The 26,293-nt window shown below is 45.3% G+C and overlaps 1 long non-coding RNA gene across 1 annotated transcript in view; it reads left to right on the forward strand.

The window, feature by feature from the left end:
* LOC119178326 (uncharacterized) overlaps positions 1-26,293 on the forward strand; it is a 91,084-nt gene that overhangs the window by 45,852 nt on the left and 18,939 nt on the right. Inside the window, exons 2-3 of the long non-coding RNA XR_012893897.1 lie at positions 10,947-11,086; positions 23,453-23,567. This is a non-coding gene — a long non-coding RNA (uncharacterized LOC119178326). The remainder of the gene's footprint in view (positions 1-10,946; positions 11,087-23,452; positions 23,568-26,293) is intronic.

The following is a 26,293-nucleotide window of genomic DNA, read 5'->3' on the forward strand; positions in this document are numbered from 1 at the left end:
AATAGGAGGAGTATCCAAAGTGCCATTCGAGGACATAGAGAATAGTGGGAGCCTTTAGCATTGAACTCCCGTGTCACGTCCTCCGTGGGGCTTCCTCCACTGTGGAAGCTGCGTCAAAGCGCAGGGCGTCTGCCACGCGCTTGATTTTTCAGCTGCTATTACTCAACCTTGCACTAATATCACCATCATCATCAGCCTGACTATGTCCACTGCAGTAGAAAGGCCTCTCACATGTTCCTCCACTCAACTCGGTTCTTTGCTTGCTGCTGCCACTTTATACCCGCAAACTTCCTTTTCTTATCAGCCCAACTAACTTTATGTCTCCCGCTCACTCGCTTGCCTTCTCTGGGAATCCAGTCAGTTACCCTTATTGGCCAGTGGCTATCCGGCCTGCGCGCTACATGCCCGGCCATGTCTATTTCCCCTTCTTGACTTGAACTATGAAATCCTCCATCATGGTTTGTTCCCTGATCCACTCTGCTTTTCTTTTGTCTCTTCAGGTTACAAATATCATTTTTCTTTCAATAACTCCCTACGTCGTCCTCAATTTAAGCTGAACCCTCTTTGTAAGTCTCCAGGTTTCTGTTTCATAGCTAAGTACCGGCAAGATGCAGCTGGTATATACCTTCCTCTTGAGAGATAGTGGCATTCTATCAGTCATAATTTTTGAGTGCTTGCCAAAGTGCTCCGCCCTATTCTTATTCTTGTAGTTATTTAAATCTCTTGGTTTGGCTCCACGGTAATTACCTACCCTAATTAGAGATGCGTATTCTTTTACAACTTCAAGTGCACTGCTATCTATCTCAAAGCACTGTTCTCTTCCAAGGTTGCCATACAATCTTTTCGCTTGCTGCAGATTAGTTTAAGACCTACTTTTCTGCTCTTCCTGCCTAATTGAGTAATCATGAATTGCAGTTCGTCCCCTGAGTTACTCATCAATGCGATGTCATTGGCGAAGCGCAGATTACTAAGGTACTATCCATTACTCTTATCTCTAGCTCTTCTCCTTCTGGGTCACTGAAAACCTCCTGTAAGCGCACGGTAAATAGCATTGCGAAGATTGTGTCCCGTGTCTTGCACCTTTTTTTATTGGTACTGTGACACTTTTTTATGGAGCACTATAATGACAGTCGATCCTCTGTGAATTTCATCCAGGATGTTTATATTGTATCGTTGGCACACTGATTACACAGTGTCGACCTGACTCCTGATATCTCTATACTGAATCAAATGCCTTCTCGTAATAGTGAAGGCTATGTAAAGTGGTTAGTTGCATTCTGAGCATTCCTTTATTACCTAATTGATAGCCTGAATGTGGTCGATTTGAGAATAGTTTATTCGAGATCCTGCTTGTTGCTTTGGTTGATTCAAATATACTTTTGTCCTAATTATGTGAGCAATAAGCCTTGTAAATAGCTTGTATACGATGGAGAGAAGCTAATCGTAATTCTTCAAGTTCTTGCCGTCCGATTTCTTATGGATAACGGGGATGTTATCATTCTTCCAAGATTGTGGTACCCGCTCCGTTAGGAGAACTTCGTAAACAGGGTAGCTAGTTTTAAGTGCGAAACATTTCTTAGTGAGCTTCGGCGACTTTGAGCGTATCCAGCTATCTATCTATCTATCTATCTATCTATCTATCTATTGTCAAAAATGACCACATGAAGAAAAAAGAGGAGAAAGAAGTTGCCTTGAATAGGTAATTTAAACGCTGGAATGAGGGTGAAGAAGACGAGAAAAGAGTGCGTGGGGCCGTGAGTTTTGAAGAAGGGGGTGATGGGCGAGTGAGGAACATGACGGCAATGGTTCACGCCCGTGCACCTGACTCGGCGAGCAGCGCACAGAGCAACCGCTGATCCTGAACTGCAGTTTCCCGCACGAGCACCGACCTCGGCGAGCAACCCCGGAACCACCACCGACCCTGGTCGGCAGTGCATCCCGCCCGAGCACCTGCCTCGGCAAGAAACCACTGAAGCTACCGCTATAGTGATTCTTCAACATCGTCGCCACCGTTGAGCATTGATATGGCGTGTCATATCGCTTGAGAGGGAATCCCAGCGGACCGCAGGCCACGCCACAACTGTAAGCGCGAGAACTACAAAACGCAAACGGTGTCGGACGTTGAAACGCGCGTCATTAAGACATTTTCTTTTCTTTGTTTTTCAATGTGTGCGTGTTTTTGTTTGTTTCTTTTGTTTTGTGATTTTTATGGTAATGAAGTGGGAGTTTCGTTTGGTACCATCAGCCTCTATGGTTCATTCCGCCACGCCCGACGCTGATCGCTTGTAATTCGAAGGTGATCGGCTTGTAATTTTTTAAGTTCTTGCAGTCCAATTTCTTATGAATTACGATTATGTTAGCATTCTTCTAAGATTGTGGTACCCGCCCCGTTAGAACTTCGTAAATGGGGTAGCAAGTTTTTCTAAGATGATCTGTCCTCCGTGTTTCAGCAGGTCTGATGCTACCTGATTCTAACCAGCAGCTTTACCTCTTTGCATTCCCTCCAAGGTTTTCCTGACTTCTTCTGTCATTACTGGTGGGATGGCTTCTGGGTTACTGCTAGTTAATTTATTATGGTCGAGGTTGTCCCGGTTATTGTACAGCTCTCTGCAGGACCCCGCCGTTATTTTAGCTATCCTATCCATATTAATAGTTGCTTTGCCTTCATGGTCCCTTCTGATGAGGCGATGGCCTAATCATATAACACACGCCGTATGGCGTCCTGATGACTTCACAAACTTTATCCACCTGTGACATCATCACGCCATGATTTTTCGCATCACTCGTTCTGATGACACAGGACGCCCGTGGTTAATATCCGTGTTTGATGAAACAGCTGCAGCTTTCGCCTAAATAAATAACAGGAAAAACTGGAGCAAATCAATCCACACAATAAAATTGATTTGCCTATGACGTCATATCTTTATATTTAATAAAGAGTTTGAAAAGTTTAAGCTGGGTCATCAGTACGGAGACTACGGAGCTCAAGTAAAAAATTGTTAGCCTACGCTATATTGAGCTTATTTGAAAAAAGCGGTAAATTTCAGCCAGTTCACTGTTGACGCGCACATAATTGCCGTGAAACAATTGATTTTGATGCCATTACTAATACACGTATGTATATTTTTAAAATCTGTTAGCCATGCCAACGCTAACCACCTTCGACATATGTGAAATTAAGAATGAGTACTTCGAAACTTTTTTCATTGCGTGTGGTGAAGGCTTGAAGCAATGTACGCCTCCCGTGGAAATATTTCATACATTTCTTTTTCAGCGATGCCCGTAGGTAAAAACAACCCCGACGCACGAGTGGCCCATTTTTTGTTATTTTCAAGAGGCAATTTATGTACCAATAAGTCAGAATCTACTAGGCAGAACTATTTTGCTGCAGTAAAACCACGACCGTACAACAAAGAGTTCTGTCAGACACTAATATAACTCTTGGGACATGTTACAGTGCCTTTAGATACCTAACAGCATTGCAAAACTTCATTTACCACTGAGTCGCTGAAACGCTGCATTCACACAATATTTAATATTCCTCCAGCTTGTAACGATGCCAAGTGCACGTTACAATGTGCTTCCAGTAAAGAGCAGCACCAACACCTCTTGGCCAATGGAGAGTACGACGACGATATGCAGCACTCTCGGCAAGCGCTTGAACTGATCCTATTGCAGTGCATATACAGCCGAGCAGTCACACATGTCTCTAAAAACCTTAAACTTGGTTCAACAGAACGGAACGAACCACCCTTCGGCGACGCAAATGACCGCACGTACCAGCCTTAGTGACTAGCAGACGGCGCAGGTAGCAATACACACCACACTATAGGTTCGCTTCAGCCAATGGCCATTAGACGAGGACTCCGCTCTATCGCGGTTCGTCTGAAACGTCGGGGAATGTTATCAGTTTGTTGGACACGTACTTTAACGCTGCCGGTCTTCAGTTTTCAAGCATTCGTTTCGGTGGAAAGGAATTCCAAGCTGATACAGCGCTGAAAGCTGTCATAACACGTGGCAAATTGCCTCATATAATTCTCTTTGAGATGAAAAGCAGCGTGAACTTTTGGGCATGCGCTGCTGAGACTATACGCCCAAGCTGGACACAATTTACAATATACCTTCATTTTTTATCTCAGAACGTTTTGTCACTTCAATAGCTGTGTCCGAAGCTTCTTCAGCTGCGTCTTACATGCATGTATGCCTGCATGAATGGACGGATGGATGGATGGATGCATGGATGGATGGATGGATAAATGGATGGATGGATGGATGGATGGATGGATGGATGGATGGATGGATGGATGGATGGATGGATGGATGGATGGATGGATGGATGGATGGATGGAAGGACGGACGGACGGACGCTGTGAGCGTCCCCTTCATAACAGGGCGGTGACATGTGTGAGGCCAGGCTCGCAAGAAAAAAATGAAAAGGTAACTTTCTTTCTATACTGGCCTAACGTCTACTTCGAATAAATCGATCTTAATATAGCGAAAAAAAAACATTTATGGTACATCTCTACCTCTTCAGGCAGACTGACCTCATTTTCTCACAACTTCAGTCCTTTATCCCTACTTTTCTGCCACCAATAGTCTAACCATCTCGTAGTTGCTTCGATCGCGGACTTGTTCAGCTTTTCATGTTTGTCCCTAAAACCCAAAGCCTCATGTAAGGTTGTACCCACACGTATACTTGGCTGATTATCGCCGCATTAAATCAAAACATGTTCCATCATTTCCTTAGCTCCCCTACAGCGTGTACATTGTTCTTCCTCTTCATTGAAACTTGCTGTTCTTCCTCTTTATTGAGATTCGCCTTATGATTATGTACTCTAAATATGGTTGATTGGGCGAGTTGGTGATACTTGATTGTTTGGAAATGAGAGCGCGCTACTTAGATGCGGACAGAAAGACAGGGACAAGCGCTTGTCCATGTCTTTCTGTCCACGTCTAAGTAGTGGGCGCTCATTTCAAAACAGTTATGTATTCTAAAGCTACCCGACCTCACTTCAAACAGTAAAGCGCTTCCCCTTGAATTATCATGAAATCTCTCCCGCCATATTTTGTTCAAGCCCTTTCGGTATACTGAGTGTCGGCTTCTTTTCCATCTCTATCATGCAATAAATTCTCTCCACCCCGCTGACTTTTCGCTTGATACTGCTTGTTGGCGTGTCACCCAAACTGCCAGCTGTATATTTACTGGTGAGCCTCCTAGTTATTTTTCTCCACTTTTTGTCCACGCTCTTCCTATACAAACACTATCTACCCGCCTTCAATTTCCAAAGTATGTCTTCAAATCTCATTTTGCCCTGAGCTTCCCTTACTTCAAAGCCTGTCCATTCCATATCCCCTTTTACAGCCACATTCGTCGTCTTTCGGTGAGCGCCCAACGTGAGGCGTCCCACAGTCCTTTGATTTACATTCATTCCTAATTGCACATCTTACATCATGCACACCACTTAATTCAAGAAAGTAAGCCCTGGAACCATTACACATTTCCAACGACCTCATAGGAGTTCGGTCCTATTTTATCCTCATAACGCTCTGTGCTTCTTTGTTGCAGCATTCCTCTTTCCCTTTGCTGTTAATGTTGTTCCTGTACCTTGATATATCTATCTCCCTCATTTATCCATACTCCGAGGTACTTGTACTCGCTTACCCTTGGTATTTCTTGGCCTAGTAATAAGACCGCCTGATCTTCGTGAACGCACAACAGATACCATCAATCGTGATTTTGTTGCACTAAATCCTTGGCTTAGAGCCTCGCCTTCCCTTCAGCATACATTTGCCAGCCGCTGTATATTGTCGTGACTGTCCGCAAATAAGGTAGTATTGTCTGAGTAAAATAGACCTAGAACTTCCATTCAACCATGGCGCCAGGCTGTTTGGGTGACAGAATAAACCAAACACTGCTACCGTCCAGCGCTTTTCCATCCTCACCATGTACAGCATGAATAACAGCGGAGAAAAAGACATCCCTGTCACAGCCTCTTGTTCATTTTAACGCTTTTGTTGCTACTTATTTCTTCCAATTCTATGCAAACTGTATTTCATAGGTATATTTCTCTTAAAAGTTGTCTACAGTCGTCACCTGTGCCCACTTTTTTTAATATGCACCACAAAATCTTCTAACTTTGTAATACGCCCCAGTGGTGTCCAGATAAGCTACCTTTAAGGGCCTGTTTTCTATTTCAGATATTTTTGTACACTGAGTAAGAACTAAGAGGTTATAGTCTGAACGCCTGTCGATTCCGAATTCATCCAAGGTTCTTCCAATATATCATTTTGCGCTGCCCACGTTTCCGTTTTTAATTTTACTGCCTGCATCGCCAACCCATTCCGTCCATACATCCATCTATGCGCGATGAATCTGGTGAGGATCAGGAGGAGCGCACTCGAAGTGGTGGTGTGCGCAAGTGCAGTGCAAGGCGTGATATCCACAAACAACATAGAGGTGTTCACGTGCGCCGGTGCAGTGCGAACAGTGATGAAAAGGAATTGCATCCAAGTGTTCAGCGCGAGTGTGGCTCGCGAGTGGGTCAAGAACTCCGTTTGCGACATGGTGTGCGCGGGACAGAGACCAGTGTTCCAGTATGGCAGTGCGAAGGCTACGACACTGACACTGAACATTACTCTGACTGGAAGACATTTCAAAGTGATACCGACGCACAACAGAATGTCGGCGCTTACGACACGGACACGGAGTTTTATTATAGTGCCGGCGAGTGAACTGCATTCATTTCTGTTTCGTAATGATTCCTGTTTTTCACCTGTGGTTTTAAATATGTATTTGTTTTAAGCTTTTATCTTTTAGACACATGTATAAACATCTTTAAATAAGCACCTCACACACTTGTTGAATGCAAAACCTTTCTGTGTTTTTAGTCTACTTCGTTTTGCGTTTTGCAGATAAAACGAGTGGGTCACTCTTTTTCGTATGGGGGAGGTGTCACGAAGGCAATGTCTTGCGAAGGGCTTTTTCTTTTTCGGCTACAGCTATAGTTCGTTCTTTGCCAGATGCTCCTGTTGGAGGCGCTATTTAACGACTTGTCTCGGTGAGGGCGCCTTGAGGAAGAATGAGAATCTGAACAGAAAGTGCTGCATCCGGCCGGTCACTGCGCGCTTCGCGCCAAAGCAGGCACCACGACATGCTTTTGACCAGACTGCAGAAACTAGGTGCCTTTCTCCTTCTTCTAACCACAGTGCCCCCACTCTCCAAACGAACGAGTCGCCGCTTAGGTCCTCCGGGGCAAAAGTAGACCGAAATTTGAGCACTTGTTAGCGCGTCAAGGCCATTTTAGAGAAAGTGCCCGTTTCCAGAAGCTGCCACAGCTTTGTTGCGAGGTAGGCTTCATGCGACCATGAAAACTCGTGTTGGATTGGTTATCCTCGGCTTGCCTGATTGGTCCACGCATCCGTGGATGCTGGAAAGCCTTATTTAGGCAGCGACTTCAGCCCTTTTTGGAATGAGCGGACTTGGGGTGAAGAGCGCGTCTCATCACTGGAGACCAGTCATCCAAGCCGAGGGGTATACCATCATTTTCCGTGTTTCGTATTTGTGACTTAGTGCATTGTGTAAATTTAAATTGTATTAGATAAATAAACCCCCAATGCGCGCTCCCCAAAATCATCGTGTCAACTTGTCATCGCTTGCCTGTGTGGAATTGCTCCCAGTCTTCTTCGTCCGGATGGTCGTCAGATGTGTCTATAGCTTGAAGAACCCCGCAGTTTCGCTACACTTTCGTCATCCAGTCACGTCCCGTAATACTAAATTTGGTATAAGTGAAGCTAGCGAAATGGCCGCGAGCACACCATGAGCGTGGCGTGTAGCCATGTCGTTACATGACACGAAGTTCATAATTTTCATATTAGGGTCTGTCGTTTGTGTTTGCCATGCAATCATGGCATACCATACCAGTTTTGCAATGCCATGTGAACGAAACCACCGGAAGAGCTGCAGGAACATGAAATCTAAACTATGACATTCATGACACGCATATTATGATTTTTATGTTATGACTAGTCAAATATATTCTTCATACAGTCATATTACGGCATATTAAGTTTGGTATTGATACCATTATCGAAACGGCCAGTAGGGTTAAATGCTGTAGGCGGCTAGATAGATAGACAGATAGATACGCTCAATGTCACCGAAGTTCGCTAAAAATTCCTTCGCATTTATTAACTTGATAACCTGCTTTCAGTTTCGAATTTAGGAGCTGGTAATTAAAGTGACCGGAAGTTTGGGGAGTACAACGCTTGCAATCTAGAAACCCTCTATACTCTGTTTCAGAACTTCCCTTCAGCACTGTAGAGGCTACTGGAAAGGCGATCAGCCCCTTTACACGTATTCATACGAGCCGTGTAGTCCGCTCATTGTTTCATTTATTTTTATTTATCTATTTATTGATTATTTATTTATTTATTTATTTATCTACACAGCGTCTGCTCGCTTATTCCTCCTTTCACGCCCACTGCTTACGTAAAATGGGTGGAATAATAACTTTAAAAATAAGTAAACCTGTCATAAAAGTTGTTACAGTTCAAGTTCGAGAAGTTTGGCGTCTTCATATAATCATTTGTGGCTCTACTGAAGATCAGTAGACAATCAAACCGGCGGATAACTTCACTTTCTGGCTCTACGACTCTGTTCATGGCTCCGGCATGACTGCGGCTTTGTCAACGCGTTTTCTTTCGTCTCTCGCTGCAATGCTTAGTTTCAATCTTTTTTTAGGGGCGAAGCTCTATAAAGCGACACTCGTTCATCCCTTGTCGTAGTACGTAACACGTCTTACGCTTTGACCTGCAAGGTGGTGTCGGTGGGAGACTTCTCCTGTGCGTTGTTGAATAAAAAAATAAAAAAAAAATCGCGGCGAGCGCGTTAACTAAAAGTTGAATTCTCCTGTCTCTCATTCCCCATTAGCAGCCATTGGCATGTACATTAAGTACTATCTGACAGGAAAAGGTTGCTACGTTATACTCGCTGAGCGTAACCCCCTTGGTTTTAGAAAGGTTTAGCGATCGTTGGGCCGCAGTGCCATGATTACAGTGAACTAGCATATACCATGAACTCGAGGTGGTTAAAGGTGGAAAATAAATACGAAGCGCAAGTCGTAAGAAAGTAAAAGCCCAATCCTCCTGTCTCTCATTCCCCATTAGCAGCCGTTGACATGTACATTGTCATGCACATGGAGCAAAATCAGACAATAAAGGATTGCTGCGTTATTCTCGCTGGGCGTAACCTCCTTGTTTTTAGAAAGGTTTTGCAAGCGTTTGGCCGCAGTGCCATGAATACAGTGAACTAGTATATACCATGAACTCGAGGTGGTTAAAGGTGGTAAGTAGACACGAAGCGCAAGCCGTACGAAAGTGTGCGTGTGCCACCTTTCGTTTAGCCCTTGGAATGTTTGCTGGATGGCGGTGCTACTATACGCGGAATATACGATGACAAAATGCGAGATGGTGTTACTTAGAGTGTTGACTAGATGGACGAACGGACACACAACTGCATAGATGGACGCACGGATGGCTGCACGGACGGATGGACGCATGGGCGGATGCATGGACAAACGCAGGGACGGAAACACGGATAGACGTGCGGACGCACGAACAGAGGCACGCACGGACGGTCACACAGACGGACGCAAGAACGAATGAGCGGATGGATGCTACGCCCCACTCTTCATCATTCACCCCGTGGATAAGCTGCAATTTGTTTGTTTTTTTTTACCAAAGGAGCATCCGACGCGTGCAAGACGCTCTGCGAGGGTGCTGTCCGATATTAAGAGGTGCAGCGCTCTTGAACTGGCGACGCAGCCCAAGCCCATGCCTCGGAGCGGTATGCGTATCATATATGGCTACGCAAACAGCATATCTCGTGAATAACGACCAAACGTACCTGATGCTTCATCCTCAGAACAGTATGAAACGAATAGATGGCTGATTTCACCATTTATTTGTTGCTGTCAGCGCTGTGGGCGTTTAGCTGGAGCAAGTTCGGGTCGAAGCGGGCAGTTGCTTCTGCATGGGGGCTGACATATTGATTTATAACCGTAGTTACTGCCAGTAAGCGACACAAGTCATTAAGTGCGTAAAAAATAAATGCGATGAAGAAAAACATATCACGTATTGATGAGGCGCAACACATCATACAAACACCAATTTTGAACAACCGTGTCATTTTCGAGCCACCAATGTCTGGGAATATATTTCTTTGCGCAAGCGTTTGCTTTCTTACACCCCGTAGCTTTGGCAGTGCTGAAACAAAGGGGTGGAACAGGGTATAAGTAAACGTGGACTTCGACTCTTGAGCGGGTTCGCATGGCACTGTTGCTATAGTGCGTAGGCTTAATTAACATTAAAAAAACCCACAGCACATCCACGCAGTGAACGATGACGAGTGGGGTGAAGCATCCATCAGTCTGTCTGTCTATTTGTCTGTCTCTCTGTCTCTCCGTCTGTCTGTGTGACAGATGGACAGCCGCTTCGACACACTCGTCATAATTCGCTCTGTGGATATGCTGTGAATTTCTTACTCAAGAGTGCCATCTATCCACTATAATTGTGAACTATACAAAAACTACTAGCGCTATCTATGAATACTATTTCCAAGGACATGTACACCACGCCATCTAGGGAGCAATTCTTAAAACTAACTTGAAGTGGCTTCTACTACACAACACTATTACGAGGGAACGACCGGTTCATGCGCGATGTCCTGATGGCATATGGTTCTGCCACAGACTAATGCCTAGGATGTCATCCAAACTCTCCCGTGGTGATCGGGAATAAGCTGACTTGGGCTTCGCGATTGGGCGATTTTACCATTCCGTTCATAAGTAACTTGCGCTTACGTTCTTGTGCAGCGCCTGCAATTCGCGCTTGCTGCAAGCAGCCCTACAAATGAGCGCTCGAATGCTAATACACATCAATCTTTTCAGTGTGGATATCCAGGAGTGTACTTCTGCTCTCCCTCGCCAAGACTGCCCCGAGGACATGAAGATGGAGCTTGTGCTCACAGGTAGCTTGATAGCAGAGAGGTTTAACGCCCTCTGCGAGAACTAGGGATTCCTCCTGAAAGGTAAGCACTAATCCACTCAGTGGCATCTTGTAAATAATCTGGCGCATAATGAAACGTATTGGCATTATACTTCATAGCTTTCGCATCACCTTATTGAAAACGTCCACGCAAGCTAGCCTTGCTCAAAAAGTTTCTTTTTATTTCATTCTGGCATCCTTCTCATGCATTCTCTCACCTGTATATTGTTTTACGGCGATAGCATTTATACAGAAACCTATCATAAATAAAGATATATATATATATATATATATATATATATATATATATATTCCAGTATATCATCCGTGAGCGGTCACAACGTGGTTTATTTCGACGTTTCGGCCAAGAGTCTGGCCTTCATCACGATATATATATGTGTATATATATATATATATATATATATATATATATATATATATATATATATATATATATATATATATATATATATATATATATATATATATATATATATATATATATATATAAATATATATATATACACATATATATATATATATATATATATATATATATATATATATATATATATATATATATATATATATATATATATATGACGCAGGAGACATGATGGCTGTACGATGAACCATTTATTTGTCTTCGTCTTCCTCCTTCTCTACCATTCCACCACACCGTTATCGTGTGGTTCGTCACACGCTTCCCCCCTCCCCCAAGAGAGACGTAGGTGCAGGGGCGGATAATATCGTTTAAGTCTCCCGACATGAACGATGTCAGTCTGGCGACCGAGTGGAGCCATGCTGTGGTCGATCTCGTAGTTAACTGCCGAAATCTTGCGTATGATCGTATAGGGTCCTTCCATGATTGCGCTGAGTTTGCCGCGGTTCGGGTGCCAGGGTGTTTCACATAGAACAAAGTCTCCCACTTGAAGCTCTAATGAAAGGAACTTCTTGTCATATATGATCTTGTTTTTCTCGTGATATGCCACTCAATTGCGGACTGCGTTTGTACGAGCTTCCTGCAGATTTTCGGTAACGCCTGAAAGAAGATAGGGATACGATGGTGTGCCATACATAAGAAAGCAGGGTGGGTAACCTGTGACTTCGTGAGGTGTTCTATTGTACTCGTCGACAACGTCCGAGAGGAGACGCGGCCACGATATTCGGCGTTTGTCGTTGATCTTGCATCGGAGGCGAGTAACGATCGTCTGATTAGTGCGCTCGTTTAGGCCATTACACTGCAGGCGTTGTGAGCTTGTTAAAAGCTGATGAATATTATTGTGCTTGAGGAACTGCTTAAATTTGCCGACAGTGAGTCCTGTGCCGCGGTCGGAAAGGAACTTCCGCGGTTTTCCAGCAGCGAAGATACTCTTCAGGCAAGAGATGTACGCGTCGCAAGTCTAATTCTTGTGTGCGAAAGGCCAGACATAACGGGTGGTATGATCAACGGCTAAGTGAATGAATCTTTTGGATGAGCCGTAGTTGCGAAAACCTCCGATAGTGTCCATGGCCAGAAGATCCAATGGTTGTTCCACTGGTGGCAAAGACTCCGAGGAACCAAATTGTTTGGTCTTTGGTTTCTTGCAGCGCTGGCAAGTATCGCAGTGGCGTATGTACTCGCTCACGTCGGTGATGATGTCGGGCCAATAGTACTGTGGAGAGAGAAGCCGCAGCGTCTTCTTTACACCGACATGACCGAAAGTGTCATGAGCATTTTGGAGAAAAGAAGACCGGAGGGCAAAAGGCACATAGACTTTTCGTATTCCCCTGCGTGTCACTATACTCAGTCCATTCTCAATGGTATGATTTCCTCGTGGGTTGTCGTTGTCATGCTCTCGCAGTTGCTCAGCAAATAAGACTTTAACTACCAGGCTTCGAGATAGTGCATCAGCTTCAATGTTGTCAATGCCCTTTTGGTGTTTGATGTTCACGTCGTACATGGAGAGTTTCAAGGACCACCGGAAAAGTCGGCCTCGGGGATTCTTGATTCTTTTAAGCCATTGCAACGCTGCTTGATCTGTGATCACAGTGAAAGGTTTCCCGTGTAGATAGCAGTGCCATTTATCGGTGGCGTCAATAATTGCCAAACATTCGCGTTCTGTGATGGCGTAATTATTTCATGTTTTAGTAACTTCCGTGAATGGTATGCGATTGGGGGCTCTCTACCTTCATCATCAGCCTGCTTCAAGACGGCGCCGATACCTCTGTTGGATGCATCGCAGTAGAGCACACAAGGCTTAGTGGCATCGTAGATGTTAAGGATTGGCTCTTCCGTCACGCATTTCTTGAGCTGAGTAAAAGCCAGTTCACACTCCGCATCCCAGTTCCAGGTGGCGTCTTTGCTGAGCAGGCGCGTCAGTGGGTGAGCGATTTGACTGAAGTGGTCGATGTATCGCCGGTAAACATTGACAGTGCCGACAAAAGGCTGCAACTCTTTAGGGCGTGATGGTGTCGGAAACCGTAGGATTGCGTCCACGTTGCTTTGCTTTGGAGGGACGGTGCCATGCGAAACCTTGTGTCCCAGGTACTCAATGGAGGTTCGAGCGAATTGACATTTCTTTAATTTAAGCTTGACGCCTTTGCTTTTGAAAGCTTTCAAAACGCCCTCCAGATGCCTCAGATGGTCTGAAAACGTGTCAGAGTAGACAACAATGTCATCGAAGTAATTCGTGACGTTCTGCAAACGGTGTTTTGCCAATACAAATTTGACAGCCCGTTCGAAGGTGGCTGGAGCATTCCGAAGGCCAAAAAGCATGACGAGCCACTCGTAGTGACCGGTACGTGTGACAAACGCCGTTTTCGGAATCTCATCAGGGTGAATCTTCACGTGCCAGTAACCTGACGTTATGTCTAATGTCGAGAAGTATTTCCCCAGAGAATCGAGAACGTCATCGATGCGAGGAATGGGCTGATAATCAGGCACCGTCAATTCGTTCAGCTTGCGGTAGTCTATGCAGAAGCGCGTGCGTCCTTCCACTTTTTTTTCTGCCAGAAGTGCTGGCGCAGCGTATGGGGAGGTAGACTGTCGTATGACACCTTGCTTGAGAAGCTCGTTGATCATTCTGTACATTTCAACGCTGTCAGTTTCTGAGCATCGATAGGGAGCTCTACGAATGAGAACATTGTTGTTGAGATGAATGCGATGCATTTCGCCGTTGATGCACCCAATGTCTGTCTGTGACTTGGAAAAAATGTCATCGTACTTGTGGATAAGCTGCTTCAATGCCAACTGTTGAGTTTTATTTAGATATAGTACATCACAAACTTCAACACCTTGCAAAGACGCGCCCTTGTTAACCGTGGTTTGGTTCTGTGTACGAGAATGGAGAATGTCTTTCCCTTGGCGTGGAGTCATAGTGTCAAGGTCCAGCGACAAGTTAAAGAGGCAAGCACTATCCAAGCCAAGAAGTAAGTTGCTCTTCATGCCTTGTAGAACATGAGCTTGAATTTCTCTTGTCACTTTTCCTATCTGTACCTTTAGATTAACGCAACCCAAAGTTTTGGTAGATGATGTGACTTGTTGAACTGAGATGCATGAATTCCTCATTATTTGCAGGTGAAGTGCCTTCAGCACTGCTTCGTTGATACAGGTAATCGTAGCTCCGGTATCAAGTGTAGCGCTGACAGGGTACCCGTTAATGAGGGCATCAAACTGAATTACATGAACTCTGGGTCGCCCTCCTCGTTTCCCTGGTTGGTGGAGAGCGCGGAAATGCTTGCGCGTCGTTGGCATTCATTATGCCAGTGCATCTGTCGTGGTAAGCCATCCATCGCGCAGTGTTTGCACTCACGCACGGGTGTTCGTACCGGGGAATTACGTGGACGCTGACTAGTTCTGTCACTTGTTACGTTAATCTGTGTATTTCGAGCTGGTGGAAAGCGATGTAACTTCATTCTCTGCATGGTTGACTCTACACGAAGTGCAGCTGTAAGCCATGCCTCTGGTGTAGACGAGGTAAGCCCAGCAAGCGCCATCTCCATATGCGCAGGAAGGCCGTCGATGAGCCCTGATATAAGGTGCGTGTCCTTTAAGTCGGCGAGGCGTCCGAGAGACATTTTTTCATTATAGTATTCCTGCAAGCTCTGGCCTGTTCGCAACCGGCAATGAATGAATTGGCGAAAAGGATCCATGACGCCGCTCGTAAAGCGTCCATTCATGCGTTCACATAAGCTCTCCCAAGACGCGTCTGTGTCGAAAATCTCGGTGAGAAACCATCGGAAAGCCTCACCTTCAAGGTAATCGGAGAAATAGCACAGCTTGTCTCGCTCCGTCCATGCTGCGGCCGCAGTCCTCACCTCAAAGAGTCGGAGCCACTTGTCAAAGGGGACGTCCGTAGATGCTCCCGAGTACTTCGGGATGTTGATGACTTTCTTGGATGTGGCCATGATGAAGGGCACGGTAGATCCTTTCGACTAGTGTGACGCAGGAGGCGTGATGGCTGTACGATGAACCATTTATTTGTCTTCGTCTTCCTCCTTCTCTACCATTCCACCACACCGTTATCGTGTGGTTCGTCACATATATAAATATAAATATATATATATATATATATATGTATGTATATATATATATATATATATATATATATATATATATATATATATATATATATATATATATATATATATATATATATATATATATATATGTATATATATATATATATATTATATATATGGTTGCCTCGCTCGATGGGCGCTTCGGCTACAAGAGTACCAAATTAGCCTGCTCTACTGTTCCGGTGGAAAACGCTCAAACGCAGGCGTGTGTTTCGCTCCCCACTACATGGCTTGACCAATTTCCCTATACACCGTTAGCCGAGTTTTCCCTTCTGTGTAAGGAACATGGTTTTAGAGGAGAAGAATGAACCCCTAGTTGTTTTATGTTCAACTTTCCGCATATGCCATCGACCCCTCCTGCCAACCAGTCATTGCGTCGCCAAGCACACTTCTTGACCATTCGAGATGTACTTTTATGTCACCGTTATTACCCTACGCGTGCCTGAAAATGTAAGCTCGTTCTTTCTCTTCATTTTGCTCGGGCATAAGGGTGGCACTTAACGATCACCCACAGTACGGCCACTCAACCTCACTTAAAACTTCGAACGCCCGTGCCGTCAGGTGTGGCTTGTAGCCCCTGTCGTTCTTCACTATGTACGCTCCTACTTCGCGTGCCAACGTCGCAAGAATCTTCTTCACCATTCAGCTGCCCCAAGGAGACCTTTGTCTTGCCCAAAGCATGCATTTGATTAAGTAAGAATCAATATTTATGATCTTTTGCTGAGCCCTTTTGGCGGCAACTGATGGGTATTCATGGCCACCATGATGTAGAAATTTCACCTTTACGTATAGTGCTACTGCACACAATGTTATCTCGTTAATCCTGCGCAACGTGGCCTCAAGTGAATTATTCAGTGACCAAGGCCGAGTGTTTCTCTTTGACGTCATTGAACCTCTCTTCTGAAAATGCTATATTATTCACCGCACAACAGCTGCATATTACCCGCGGAATAATGAGCTGACTGAACGTTTCAATCGAACTTCTGGTGACATGTTGGCCATGTCTGTCACGTCTGACGACAGCGATTAGGACCATGTGCTCCCATTTGTCACATATGCCTACAATACTACCACGCAGGCCACCACGGCATATTTCACCTTTCTGCTTTATGCGTGTGAGTCATCCTCCACAATGGACACTATTCATTCGTATAGTGCCGATGCTATGGGACGTACATCCCTGTCTGAAACGGATGCCCACGCAGAAGCGTGCCGAAAGTTCTCCCGCATATTAACATCTGAGAACCAGCAACGCCAGAACCGCCACCAGGATCCTTCCATCGCCCATGCATCTTATGATACTGGTCGCCTGGAGACTTTGCAACCACCCCCATAGGCTTGGCAGACTGGTGCGAAAGAATCAAGGGCGAAGTGAAGTCATCCACAGAAAAAAGTTCTACCGACCTTAAGGTAGACATGAGGCAGGCTTGTTCATCTGATTGAAGTCAAGCAAGCGCGGCTACTTCGATGAAAAGCACAAAGATAAAGCCGATGGAAGGCACAAAGATTCAACCGAAGGCTAAGGAGAAAAATCTCGGAGCTCGACAGGACTATTGAAGATCACTGTCGAACGCTCTGCATGCAGCAATGGGACAAGGTCTGTGACTCTATTGATGGCCAGATGCGAAATGGCATGTCCTGGGGCTTCCTCAAACATTTGCTTAATGAGGGCAAGACAAGGTCGAAACAGAGACACACTCTCGCCAGAGCCTTCCACGAAGCAACCAGGTCGTGTTCCAGAGGTGAGCTGGCTGCCAAGCTCATGAAGAAGTACCAGCCCCTGAAGGGTGGAGACGAGGAGGTCCGGTTTCTCGAGTACCTCGGCCCAACCCGACCGGCATTGGCCGAATACTTCACCGTGGCGGAAGTCCGGCAATCCATTTTCGCACTTAATGGCAAGTCGCACCAGATCCCGTTGGCATCACCAATGAGATGCTGCGGAATTTTGATGATGGTTCAATCGAATACCTCACAAAGAGGGTCAACGAGACATGGAGAAATGGCAATGTCCCAGAAAAATGTAAGACCACTGCAACCGTCCTATCCTCAAACCAGGCAAGACTCCAAATATCGATGACCTCTGACCCATCTCTCTTACATGATGTGCCGGGGAAAGTGGAAGAGCACATCGTCCTCGACCGATTGAGCCGATATCTGGAAGACAACAACGTCCATATTCACAACACGATTGCCTTCCGAGCCGGCTTGTCGACGCAGGACGCCTTGAAGATGATCGAGCATCAAATAATTGACATCAGTACCAGGGACACCAGGGCCTTGCTCCAACTCGACCTCGAGAATGTGTTTGACAATGCTCTCCACTCATACATCCTGGCTTCGGCCGCACACCTAGAGCTGGGCCCCAAACTGTATAACTATGTCCGTTCGTTCTTGACCGGCAGGAAAACGAAATTACGGATGGGTGACTATGTCTCTGCCGAGGGGCTGCTGGACCCATGGGGTACACCGCAAGAGAAAGTAGGATTGGGCGTGTTGGTATAACACGATAAAAAGTGCTTACCAGAACAAACGACAGGGCAGGAGGGGACAGGAAAAGAGACGAGACAGTATCTTGAATCTTTTTCTGTCTCCTCCTTCCCTGTCATTTGCGCTGGTAAGCACTCTTTACACCGCAAGGCTCAGTAATTTGGCTCTTTTTATTCAACATCTGCATGATCGCCCTTTCGATGAAACTGACCAGAATCGAAGGTATCAAACACACCGTCTACGCCAACGACATCACGATCTGGTGCACCGGCGGTAGTGAAGGGCAAGCGGAAAGTGCCATGCAAGAGGACGTTGGCGTATCGAAACAGTACCTTCTACCTATCAGACTCAGGTACTCCCAGACTAGGTCCGAACTCCTGCTTTACAGAAAAGAAAAAGATGCAGACCCAAGAGTAGGCAGCCGGTCTCTGTAAGTGACATTCACCTATCCAATCGGAGCGGCGACGGAACACCTAGGGTCGACACCATAAGAGTCTTGGATATCTTTATCGAATCACGTGGCGGCAACTACACTGCGCTTCTCAAGATCACTGCAAAGACTGGCAACGCTTTTGGCTTCCTTCAAAGAGTCACAAACAGATGTCGGGGCTTCAAGGAGGCAATCTGCTTCAGCTTATCAACGCTTTGTGCTGTGTCACTTCACTTACACGGTAGCCATGCACAACCGGCTAAAAGCAGAGCGTTACAAGCTTAATGTCCTCGTTAGAAAAAAACGTCAAGAGAGTCCTCGGGCTGCCCGTCAGAACGCATACAAAAGACCTCCTTCGACTCGGCAACACAACACCATGGAGGAGATAGCTGAGGCTCAGGAACGGGCACAGCTAGTTCGGCTCTCTACCATGCTGGCTGGAAAGCGAATACAGAAGCACTCGTACTTGCCCCCAACAAGAATTTCGCTAGCAACCCATAATTACTTGAATAAATAAGAGAGAAGCTCATCGTTGCTCCGCTGCCCTGAAATGTCCATCCAGTGCGCAACGCAGGTCGTCGCAAGGCAAGAGTGGCGACGATGCTTCAGCAAATTTTGAAGAACGAAGTTGAGGCGAGCTTCGTAGATACCGTGGAGTACCGAAAGGACAAGGCTTTTGAGGTTTCCGACGTGGATGTTGCTGATGATTGCGGACGGGTGGCAGCATGAAGCAGAGTGTCTTCGGATGCTTCTGCAACCAGTCTGCAAGCGGCATTTGATCTGGTTAGCCGGTTCTCGGTGCTGGTTCAGTGGCTAAGTACCAGATAGTTTTATCTTTCGCCGAGTATTTGGTGTGTTTTTCATTATTACATGCAGGATAATTTTTCTTTTGTTGATCTAGTCTTGAGGCTGTACTGATGATGTCTTGGTATTCTTAAGGTCAGGATTGTTGCCTTTGGACGGCCTCACTACAAAATGATAATTTACTTCTCAACCTGTTTCTACGCAGTGGTGTGATCAATATTCCCATCGCTCTAGTAGCTTTGGCTGAACACTTCATAAAGCTGAATAACCCTAAGGCGACACAATTACATCTCCATGTCGTGACCCCAAACTACCAGAGCATAACCGACGTGCTGCAGTTTCGTCGCGGTGGCATTGTATGTCGAACACCAGATCAGCAATTTGTAAAAGATCTCCTTAAGTGTTCATCCTCTGTTTCGATCCCGGTGAGTGCGTATATACCGCGACATCTCGCATGCACTAAAGTCATTGTGCGTGGGTTTGACGCACAACTATGCCCTGCGTAGACGCTCAACAAGCTGTCTGTGGCAGGTGTGGCGGCAGTTTACCGGTGCAATCGACTGGTTGACAACAAACGACATCCCACAGATTCAGTGATTGCGACTTTCGCAGATACGTCATGCCCTTCAGAAATTAAAGCATGGCCATTAGTATTTACAGTAGATCAGTTAGCATCTCGCCCATTGCAATGTCAGAGCTGCTGGAGGTTCGCGCATATCTCTCGTGGCTGCAAATTAGAGGGTCGATATCGTAGATGTGGCGAACACCAGTCAGATTAAGACTGTAAGGCCCAAGATGAATTGTGTTGCTTGTGCGGTGAACATCACGCAGCTAATTTCGCAGAGTGCCCAATGCGCCATGAAGAAGTAGAAATTATAGAAATCCTAGATAAAAGGATATATCCTTAATCCTAGATAAAAGGATCTCTCCTTAACAGCCATTGCGGCTGTTAAGGAGAGAGCCCATGACTGTGCTGGTGTTACAGCACATCATTAATGTCAGGATGATAATATTGCGCAGGCAGATGAGGTAGTGGTAGGAAGAGCTATCGCCACAGTAATGGACCAATTTGCAGCTAGCATCTCCGAATGCATAGCACAAGTTGTCAGTAATCAAATTACTAAGCTGTTGATCCCTACTGCTCTGGGTAATCCTGAGCCCAATAAAACACCGACTGCCAGTGATGCTACTGCAATATGTAATGATAAGGTGAATATCGCGAATAACAACCAGGACTCCTCAGAGTGCATGACGAACGTTGTCCACGAACAATTGTTAGACCTAAATGTGTCCACTGATGTCGAGCTTGATGCTCGGGCCCAGAAACGCAACTGGTCCCCGTTAAACCATGACGTTTCAAGTCCCTTTCCGTCTAAACTAAAAAACACTCCGTCTTGTAAAATATTTAAAGAAAGTACTTTGGAGAAAGTTATCTCCGCAACAATTCTTAGACAAAAATAGCGTCCCTGAGAGGTCTGCAGTGGAATTGTTGCTCTCTATTTGCTGCTCTTACTGACTTACATTTACTGTGTGATAAACTAAATCTCCATTTAATGTTACTTCAAAAATCTTTGATTGCTCCCGATACTAATCTTCACTTTAAAAATTACCATTTGTTCAGACTAGACCGCCCTACGAGAGGTAGCGGAATAGTGACAATGATTACGAACAAACCATGCCACAAAGCCAAACTGGCATCAAAGCTCCTCTCCCCGCTATACGAAATATTAATCGTAATGGGCGGTCGGTGTGCCGAAAACAAGTCGAAGCTGGTCTTTGAAAGAAGAACAATCGTGGAAGTCGCTCTCGTGGTTTAGGAACCATGTCTTGGCAACCTGAGAGACGTGAAAGTGGACGCGTGCTAATTTTGATGCCTCGTTTCAGTTGTTCTAGACACCTACGCTGTCATAGTTGTCGAGCCAGTCCTCGACAGCTTCACCAGGCAGACCGGAGAAGATTGGAGACTCTCGAGAGGGGTTGTTGACCGAGCTGGGGTTGGCGGCGGGTGGTTGGGCCGGAGGGTGGTTCGGTTGGGCTTGCTCTTGCGCCATGGTGCTCTGCTGGCGTAAGCGACGTCCCAAATGGAGTTCCAGGAGCAGGCTTTGGATGGATAGAAGTCGAAGAGATCGGAAAGCACCTTCCACCACTTGAAATATCATGGTTCAGCTGACACTTTATACAAGCAACAGCAAGATGGCGCCGATGATGAAGAGGGCCCAAGCGAAGACTGATGATGGTTATTGACAGATGAGGAAGACGAAGTCCAATGAATTCTTACAGTAGGCTTAACTATACTAACAGGGCAGGTTTTGTCAGTAGTAAATGCTTACTTTTCTTCAGGCGTACACGGCACTCGGCCATTAGATACTAATCTTTTTCAGTCGCTCTCAGCGACGGAACAAGATGAAACAATAATGGTGGAGCTTGTAAAAGTTAAATCCAGTGCTGAAGAAGTATGACTGCATACGTATGTTGGGATTCCCAAATTCTGACAAGAAAAATGATTATCTTGGGTCCATCGGCACAACGAGCTGCCACACGTATGAGTTTATACTCCCCATGTAATATGATGGGAGTTGAAGTCACCTGATAATAAAATATTTCCTTCACACGTAGTCAAAGAAGAGCGTGTATAGTGACCCCAAAGCAGCAAAGCAGCCGTCAGGGCATTTCAAAAAGGCTGGGCAAGACGGCAAGTAATTCGTATTCTGAGAAACGCCAGAAAAGGTGACAGTCCCACACTCAGCATCTCCAGGTTCCCTGCTCACATCGGGACAATTAAGGGGTTTCTCTGAACATTAACAAGTCTGCCCACGAGGCTTAGCGTGACTTTACCGACCGCGCTACCCTCGGATCAGGCTCCTTTCCTCCTGGACACGAGGACGCTCGTAGCACGCACAATAACATAGTCAAATTAAATTATTTAGAAAGAAGGCTCTTCCCGCCACCTCATACCAAGCTGAATAGACTGCAGGCGGTTACGCTCAGAATCCTGCAAACCAACTCTTACCCTAATCCTGAGTTCCTTAATGGGATCTATCCGGAAATTCACACGAGTAGTTCTTACGTGGTTTGCGGAGAGGATGCTTCTTTGCCTCACATGCTCTAGGAGTGCGCGCCGCTGGGCCCGACCTTCAATAAGGAAGAGTGGGACACGCTCCTGTGAAATCTTGTCTTCGAAGACCAAATCCTGGCCGACCAGCGTGCACGTGATCGAGCCGGCATGCTAGACCTCTCGGTTTGGTCATGGCTTCCTATGAATGGCTTAGCCAGATGCGCGTTTTATCGCGTTTTCCCGGACCAAATAGAAGTTTATTCACTCACTCACTCACAAGACCCTCGCTTGCTAGTGTAGCTTTTGGTGCCTGCCACAAGCCCTGCACTGTCACCAAAGTTTGTTTTGAAGTGCCAGGGTCGCCACCATGTTGTGAAGCAAACGTCTCTCGTGAATTATATTTTTAATCCTTAGGACCATTTTCGGATAAACACCGCCGGCAGCGCAATGTTGTTCATGTCAAATGCGTATATTGTTGTTACGATCCACCTTTCCTCTGCCGCCGATAAATCGCTCGGACGTTGCTTTTTCCCTGGGGTAAGGAACTGTACTGGACAGTAATGGGCACAATGGGAGTGTGGCTTGAAGAGGCCATCAAGTTGGTAATAAAGCTATTGTTCTAGTGTGGTCCTGTTTATTACAGCACGCGATGTGTTGGAGGATGTTATCACTTTGGACTTTATAAGGACCATCACTGCGTTGGTGACGTCGCGGTGATAGCGAAAACCCATTTAGCGTATCAGTGTAGCAGCTATCGCTATAAAAGAAAGCTCACACAAGATACATTGTCTCATAGGATGAGCTACTCTAGTAAGATTGAATGAGCTCGAACGATACTGTCAAGAGGGGAAAACAAGAGGTGAAAATGTTTAACGCAGATAGCTACTAAACAACCGTACACGTGGCACCCTCCTCCCCCCAGAACATATTGCGGTGATCCATGTTTTCCAAAAACCACCATCAAGCCTTCCGCCTACCGGCATTCACTGTATGACTGTGTGTACATTACTTCTGATTTTATTTTAGTAAATTACTTCAGCCTGTTTTCTTTTTTCTCTTTTTTTGCGTAGCGCTCCTGAACACCTACGAGTGCTGGGACATTCAAGTGTTGATCAGCTGCATTGAGCAACTCCCACTGATGACTCAGAGCTACGACGCCTCGGAGCACACAGATCGAGATTTGAAGTACGGCTGTTTTTTTGTTTTTATCTTCTAGTTAGCGTGATAACTAAAATAACATTGAAATTTCTAGAGCTAAGTCTGCTTACGGAATTCGCACTTTTTTATTGTTGTTAAGGAATGAGCTGCTGTTGTCTCAGTATATCAGCACACCCTAGGAGTGACGCCATTGCATAGTAGCATTTGTTCATCACCAACGTTTTTTTACTGTCTAAATCACCTGAAAACTCAAAGAATGCTATGGTGCACTAAAGCAGGAATTTTTTTGGTATAGCCGCAGCACTTATGTACAGAAAATGAAGTCAAATGAGACCTAGTCACTTGTGGTGCTGCGATCGGTAGCCTGTAATGTGTCATCGTTTAAGAGTTACGTGCGGCTCCACTGAAGTGGTGCACTGGTAGACTTCCCACTCGCTTTCCACTCAGAAGGCCAAGGATTCAACCGAGCTGTGAGTGGTGGGATCATTTGCTGCAGCTTTTTTGATTTTCCCTTATTTCTTGAATCTAGCTTTCCTTGCGACGTATAGCTACAAAATTCACGATAGGTGAAATCTCGTTTCGAGTCCTGTTTTTACTAAAGTCTCGAAGGACACTGACCCTTTTGCTAAATACCGTGCGATGGCGCTGCAAAAAAATGGCGTTCTAGAGTCATTTTATGTGCTCCCTACGGGAGCAGAGTTGCGCAGAGGTTCGCCATCTTACCTGGTCAGCAACCATAGTTACGCCACGAAGCCGCGCCCTATTTTTTTCGGGCGACTTGCTCAAGCCTATCGTCGATCGCCACTCGACGTGCCTGGCGTGTCAACGACCCGCGTAAAAACAAGAAACACATCTTTGCGGGACTGTTTCACAGGAGTTCAAAAGCATTTTTTCGTCTCTGCAGCAGCGCAAAGGCGTAGTGTAGTCCCTAATAATATGCCCCACCGCTACAGTGCACTAGAAGGGGGCAGTGGAATGAACGAGGCGGCCGCGCCGCATCTCGCCTTTTTCCTCGGCGGGTTACAATGGCGGCAGCAGTGCAGTCACATGGTACTGAATATCCCAGGAGCGTCTGCATTGGGGGCGCGCGCACCGTAGCCTGCGGAAGCGTGTAATTGCTCATTTTCAGGGCGTTCAATACAATTCTGAACTTTATTCTGTGTATGTACAAATGCTACTTGTCATAGTGCATGAGTGAATATACAGGCACGCCAAAACTGCGTCAAAACATTCACTGTTTCAAGGGCCTGCAACAAAAAAATGTACAATCAAAATTTGCACGGATCAGCCTAGCTTCTCACTAAAGCAGAGCTACATTAAAAGTAGCTTCTTCCGAACTACAAGGAGAGGCGAGGTACCAAAACCGCATTTATATCACGCCGTTGTTTTTTTGGCTGTCTCAACGATATCCGGAGCACTGTTCCTCATATGAGTCCACACGTGCTCGATTGTTTCATGAGAAATCTGAGTATCAGTAAAATTGTTACAACATTTATACTGGTGAAGACTCAATTTTATCATGCCAGTTTTGCAGAAGATAACTATTAAGCTTTCTGAAAGGCTTATGTTGTTTTAACCGCGTGCTTCAGTGCTTACTGTGCTTCTTTTATGCATGCTCGAAGAGCTGATAATATAAGGAGGCAGCTAGGGAGCCTAGCTAAAGGAACGCGTGTACATTCGAGTCATGACCTCTACGCCGAAGTGGTCATGTTAAACATATTAAAAAGTGCCAGTTATATAATATATATATATATATATATATATATATATATATATATATATATATATATATATATATATATACCCCCTCAGTTAATCTGCGTAAATTCACTGCAACCAATTCTCATTCTGTATCGACAGCTTAAATTGTGCTGCTTTTCAAACGCCATTGGAAGCCTGCAAGCTTATGACAATGTTTTGTATTATAATTGTAGTTGTCTTTTTTTAAGTGTCAAAAGTGTTGGCAGGCAGGGGGACATTTTGTTTTAAAAAATATAACTTGTATATGTACATTGTAACACACACACACACACACACACATATATATATATATATATATATATATATATATATATATAAATATAATTATAAATTATATATATATATATATATATATATATATATATATATATATATATATATATATATCCAGATGACAGCTAACGAGCCAGAAAACGACAACGTCCCTTTATAGCTTCCAGGTGGATGGCGAGCGCTTTCGGTGGTGAGACCTGTGCACCCTCTTCTTCGCTGTGCATGGTTAAACGTAGTATATTTCCATGGGGTCGTGACGTGGCTGAAGGCAGGACACTGTATTGTCAGATCAAACTGTTTACTTGGGTGAACCTGTGCCCTGTAAATAGAAAGTCTGGTTACCGTAGCAGACTTGCACTGATAGCGGTGAGCGGAGCGTCAGCCATCGAACAGCGTGTCGGCACTTTTACACTTGGCATTGAATATTCTAGCGTTATCACTAGGGGCGACGTAGGTTCCAAAATAATCTGTATTCCTCACGAAGGGGGCGTAATCTTAACAAAATGATCTACTGCAGTCTTGACGCTTCTTTAACAATGCATGTGCGCTTTGCGCTGAGAATTACGTGCGGTGTAAGGGGGTGATAACAAAACTTGTGGAAGGGACTTGTGGTTGGAAACTTGGTGCAGTGGTGGGTTGTCTGGCTATGTCTCAAGGTCGCCTCAGTCAAATCAGCAGTAAAGGTTGTACCTCAATCTGTGATGAGAACCTCTGGGGTG

This window comes from Rhipicephalus microplus, chromosome 1 (assembly GCF_043290135.1).
Source record: "Rhipicephalus microplus isolate Deutch F79 chromosome 1, USDA_Rmic, whole genome shotgun sequence".
NCBI lineage: Eukaryota > Metazoa > Arthropoda > Arachnida > Ixodida > Ixodidae > Rhipicephalus > Rhipicephalus microplus.